Source organism: Equus quagga, chromosome 5 (genome assembly GCF_021613505.1).
Source record: "Equus quagga isolate Etosha38 chromosome 5, UCLA_HA_Equagga_1.0, whole genome shotgun sequence".
NCBI classification, from domain to species: Eukaryota; Metazoa; Chordata; class Mammalia; order Perissodactyla; family Equidae; genus Equus; species Equus quagga.
This window is the reverse complement of record NC_060271.1, coordinates 7,434,199-7,440,198: the sequence shown is the minus strand read 5'-3', so window position 1 is coordinate 7,440,198 and position 6,000 is coordinate 7,434,199.

Below are 6,000 nucleotides of genomic sequence, written 5' to 3'. Positions count from 1 at the left end.
GGCATCCATCTTATATTAGTGAACCAAGAGGGTTGCGATCACAAATCTTATAGCTGATTCCAAAGCTGTACTGTGTTGTGAGCATCTAGTCTACGTGAAACTAAGGAGCCCATGTGATATTTGTACTGAAAACTAATATAATAGTCCAAGTGTTTTGACCTAGAGTTTCTGTCAAAGAATAGGAAAAGTATGGTGGCAGACAAAACAATCTGTTTTAGGGAGAACAAGGGTCTTAGTTCCCTGAAAGCCAGACCTGGCCTTTGTCACCAACATCTTTGTATCTCCTGCAGTACCTAGGAAAATACTTTGCACCAAGTAGGTACTCAATATGTGTACAATTGAATCATGGCCTGCCAATCCAAATTCTTGATTTTCTTGCCCCACTGAGGCCTGGAGAATATGATCTTACTTATGTGATGAATGGTGTAAACATGAGAAGAAAGGGAAAGGATAAAGATATGACACTATCTGGCTGCCAGGTGGTGTAGTGGCAAAGTGCGCGTACTCTGCTTTGCCAGCCCAGGGTTCACAGGTTTGGCTCTCCGGCACAGACCTACCCACAGTTCATCAAGCCATGCTGTGGTGGTGTCCCACATACAAAATAGAGGAAGACTGCCACAGATGTTAACTCAGCAGCAATCTTCCTCAAGCAAAAAGAGGAAGTTTGGCAACAGATGTTAGCTCAGGGCCAATCTTCCACACCAAAAAAATAAAAATTAAAAAAGGTATGACACTATTATGAACTGAATTGTGTCCACCCAAAATTCATATGTTAAAGTCCCAACTCTCAATGTAACTGTATTTGGAGATAGGGCCTTAAAGGAGATAATTAAGGTTAAATGAGGTCATAAGGGTAGGGTCCTAATTCAATATGACTCGTGTCCTTATAAGGAGAGAGGTGCCAGGGATGCGTGCAACAGAAAGGCCATGTGAGAACACACTGGCCATCTACAAGCCACGGAGAGAGGCGTCAGGGAAAACAAAACTTGCCATCACCTTGATCTTGGACTTCTAGCCTCCAGAACTGTAAGAAAATAAGTTTCTGTTCTTTAAGCCACCTAGTCTGTCATATTTTGGTTACAGCAGCCCCAGCAAACTAAAATAGAGCCGTTCTACTTTCTAATGAGAGTAGAATTTCCCCAAAGTGTAGTTAGTGGAACTTCAGCCGAATATTAATGGAGGTCCAGAAAAGAAGTTGTTCAATGGTCAAACAAACTGGAGAAACACAGGGTTAAACAAAGTAAAGCTGATTCTCGGGGTCTTTAATTTGCTAACATGTGTTTTGATTCTCCAAGAGGACAATATAATATGCAGCATTTCCCAAACTTACTTGACCATGGGACCCCCCCGGTCCAACTTTTTTTTTCAGTCAATGCATATTCTTACAAGAATAGTATTCTGTAGGAAACAATTTGGAAAATGCTTATTTATAGTTTTGTTTTTCTTATCTTGATCTGCCTGTTCTTAACTATCCCATTACCTACCATCAGGATCTGGACAGATGTTAAAAAAGAACCTTGGAGAAGGCAGTCTGGGGTATGTTAAACAATGCTTCAAATGACTCATTCCTGGAATGGGGAAGGACCCTCCCTGGAGGTCCTCAGAGAAAAAGTTATTTACAGTCATTCCACCAAGCTTATTTCTTCAAGGATCAACCCAGAGTAAGAAGTTGTAATGACCAAGGCCAAAGGAAGATAGTTAAAAGAGAAGGGCTAAAATCTAACCTGATGTCCTACAAGGAAGGCAAACCAGAGTCTGGCAACCAAGACCTTTGTAAATACTTCCTGTCTTTCATTCCTTTTCTATTTCCCCAAAATCATTGGTAATAAAATCCTCTAAACAACATGACTCTGAGCTTGCTGTCTGAGGAAGAAGAAAAAGGAAGAGAGAGAGCATCTAATTCTGCAGCTGGATTGAGAGAGGGTGAAGGAGTGGCAGAGTACCCCAAATGCAGAGTGTGTGGTGGTAACCGCCAAGAAGAGAGAGAAAGAGACACAGTCTGTGGTGCTTGTAACGAGGAAGCTCTTTCTGGCTTGTGCAGTAGAATTTAGAATTAAAAAAAAAAGTCTGAGTGAAGATTCCTTGACTCCATATCACGGATGGGGTGGACCTGGGCCACAGTTAGATATCCATTTGGTCAATTGTTCAACACGCATTTATTTAGTACTTACTATGTGTTAACACCATTCTAGCAAAGAAACGAGAAAAATCTCTGCCCTCACAACCTTTCATTCTAGTGGGAGTTTATTATATTTTATTTTTGTTGTAAGATATATCATGCATACGAAAGGTTATCTACAACATATGGGACCATATAAAGAATAATCATAAAGCAAATACACATCTACAAACAGCCTCGCTTTAGAAATAGAATATTACCAGTACATAATGAGTCCCTCATGTGACTTTTTTATATCATTTCCCTCCCCCACAGAAGTAATTACTATCCTGAATTTTGTGTTAATAATTCCTTTACTTTTCTTTATACGTTTTACCACAGTGTCTGTGTATCCCTAAACAATATTGTATCAGTCAGGGCCCTGCGGGAAACAGATGGCCCACTCAAATTAGGATAATTTGAGGAGAGTTTATGAAAGGAACAATTTACTAAGGTGCAGGCGGGGTGTAGTAAGAACACAATGGGTATTGTCTTAAGGCTGGCAACAGTGCTCTCCATCCTAGGCTTAAAGGGGAAAGGAGGGAGTGGTTACCGGAAGTCAGAAACAGTGGGCTGTGGGGAGAAGGCCACCTGATAGGAGCCAAGACCATCAGTTGAGGGAATTCAACTAGCCCACAGCAACCCCCAGTGAGAGTACCAAAGAGTAAATACCCAACCCCACTCTCCTCTAGTTCCCCAGTCTTCCACTGGTGCTGACCATCAGCCAAACCTAACCAAAAGCCAGAAGTCAAAAGAACACTTTGATTCAGTTCATGCAGCTGACAAGCAATTTTCACACATTGAGATATATGGTTGAGGTATATGGGGTAACTATTCTTGTTCAAAACTGATTTGGCTTGAACTAAAGAAGCCTGATTTATGGCCTATCAAACATACATGGTATATGGGCTTTAACCATTAACGTAAAGAAGGCACTCTTTCAAAATAAGAATGCATACCCTCCCCTCCTACACCGGTTAGCTAACGCCCTACCGGGAACTCCCTTATTAGTCCCTTTCCCAACATCAGGGTCATGTTGACCTGCTAATTTGCAACTAAATACCTCTTTGAAACTTGGATGAATATGTATCCTGGGCATGTTTAAGTATGTTTTTCGTTCTGAAAAGGTATAAGGCTGTACTGAAATCCACGCTTCTCCAGAAGTCTTCCTTACTTTGTTGAAACTGCCTTCCCAGGTTATAATCCTCACCTGCGCTTGAGTAAAACTCGCCTTATCTCTCTCTCATCTACAGAATGGTTATTGATTATTTTTCATCGACACAGCTCAGCCTCCTGGAATTAAAGCGTGAAGAGTGAATCTGGAGGGACAAACTGAAGATATCCAGCCAAGATACATTGCTTAGTTTTGCCTAAGTTTACAAAAGTGGAATCATACAGTTTGTATTCTTCTGTGACTTGCCTTTTTTGTTTACTCGTTAGAGTAACTCGTGTGTAGATGTAGTTCATTTATGTTCAGTTCTGTATAATATCCCATTGCATGCATCTACCGCATTATATTTATCCATTCTACAGTTGATAGACATTTGGACTGTTTCCAGCTTTTTGTTTTTATAGACAATGCTGCTGTGGACATTCTTATCTATATCTTGGTGCACAAATGCAAGAATGCACGTAAGTGTGCAATTTCTGGGTAGTAGGATAGTGTGAGTTAAACTTTAATAGATAACACCAAACTATTTTCCAAAGTCACCGTAATTCACACTCCAATTAGCACTAAATGAGGGTTTCTGTTGCTCCACAATCTCACCAACACTTGGTATTATCAAACTTTCTAATTTTGTCAGTCTGGTAGGTGGGAAATAGTATCTTTTGGTTTTAATTTTCATTTCTTTGTTTCTAACAAAGTTGAACATATTTTCACATGCTTATGGGCCATACATACGATGATTTTTTTTCTTTTGCTCATTGAAAAACGAGTAGAAATAGAAATATTTCTACTGAGTTTTTCTGCCTTTCTTTTGTCAGTTACATATGTTGTAAACATCTTCTTTCCTTTAGTGGCTTGCTTTTTTCACTCATAATATGGATCTTTTGGTGCACAGAAGTTGTTAATTTTAATATAATTGAATTTATACTATTTTTCATGGTTTGCACTTTTGGTTCCCCTTTAAGAAATCTTTCTCTACCCTGAGGTCATAAAGATATTTCTTATTTTGTCTTCTAAAAGTTCCTTTGGTTTACATTATACTATAAGCTTTGGGTCTTTCATATTTAAGTCTTAAATCTACCTGGAACTGATGTTTGTGCATCGTTTAAGATAGGGATCAGTTTTAATTTTTTCCATATAGATAACCAATTATTGAAGAGTCCATCTTTTCCCAACTGATCTGTAAATGCTTTCTGTGGCAAAAATTTTGTTTCCATATATACGTTAGTTTTTTCTTGTATTTCCTGTGTACTCTGCTAGCCTGCCACAGCGCCCAAGAGTCTACCATTAGGGACTGCAGCTCATGAAGACTCTTATTTGATATTAGTTCCCCCTGGGGAAATGACATATTAAGTCATTATTTTTCAGATCATCTCAACGGGAAAATAGTTTATTAGCACTTATTATCTAGTAGTATCTAAGAGTGTGGTCACGTTGACGTTGGGGGAAGGCAGAACAGGCTCTAAGGCAGCGTGAAGACGCTGGTCACCTGTAAGATATTCTCAATATAATGTAAAGAAATCTGCTTATGTGATGAGTAAAAAAATATATATACATACCTATATTTTTAGCTGTTCTTTTAAAGAGTCGGTTTATTGAGTCATGCATAGACAATGCAAGTATTTAATTCAGACAATCACCAGCTGGTTCACAGGCATCCTATATATCCACTATGAAAAGCAGAAACATAACATTAAGGAAGGTATAGAGGCCTCCCTTTCATTAGGCACAACTGTGATCCAGGCAGCTCTTGCAAAAGCTGGCAGCTTGGAAAAACAGCCTCCCATAGGTACCTGATAGTGGACTCTAAATAATACAGCCAAAGTATCCTTGAAGAAAAACGGGGAAAAAAAGTTCTCCAACTTAAGCAGACCACAGAAGTTTTAGGAAAGAATTTAAATAAGACCTTTGGCCATGAAGGGCTTTAAACTTGTGAGCATCTGAACAAACCGTCTCCTTCATGGCCCCCTCCAGAACTAGCTTGACGGTGATTTCTCCCACCTCTCAGTGCCCTTCCAAAACACCATCACCACCACCACCCTTCAGCTAAAGATCTAAGATACCAGCAGCTGCCTTGTCCGGGCATCATCCCACCTGTTCAGAATGAGCATTCAATTCTCTTCATTCAACAAATGGCTATTGGACATCCTTAATGTGCTGGAACCTGTGGGGGTTCTGAGGATTGAGAAAGAAAGAAAACCCACTTCCCTGACCTCCAAGAACTTATTCTTTGGTGGTGCCAAAGACAAACTGGCTGGGTCCCTTAACATTTTATTTCTTAAAAAATGCCCCAGTAGTGTCCCATAAAGCACTGGTACAGCTGCCAAAGCCAGAGAGGGTTGAAACATGGGCAGTTGAGAGAGATCTCTCTGTTTCTGTTACTGCTGGAGTGGGTTGCTTTGGGTGTGTCCCCTGTGATGTGATGGGGGCTGGGGCTACAGTACCAGTCTGGGCTCTTGCCACTCGGGCAAATCCCTGATCAGGCTTCAGAGGCTCTTAAGGATGTGAGGGAACACAGCACCTCATCCCAGGGCTACACTCAGCCAAGAAGTACCTTGCTCCTTACTGCTTCATAAACTGACCCTCACGGCAGTTCCCCAAGCACAAGCCCGCCCACAGGAGGACAAAACAGACGCAAATTCCAGGAGGGCTGCGTCACAGACCTCAAACCACG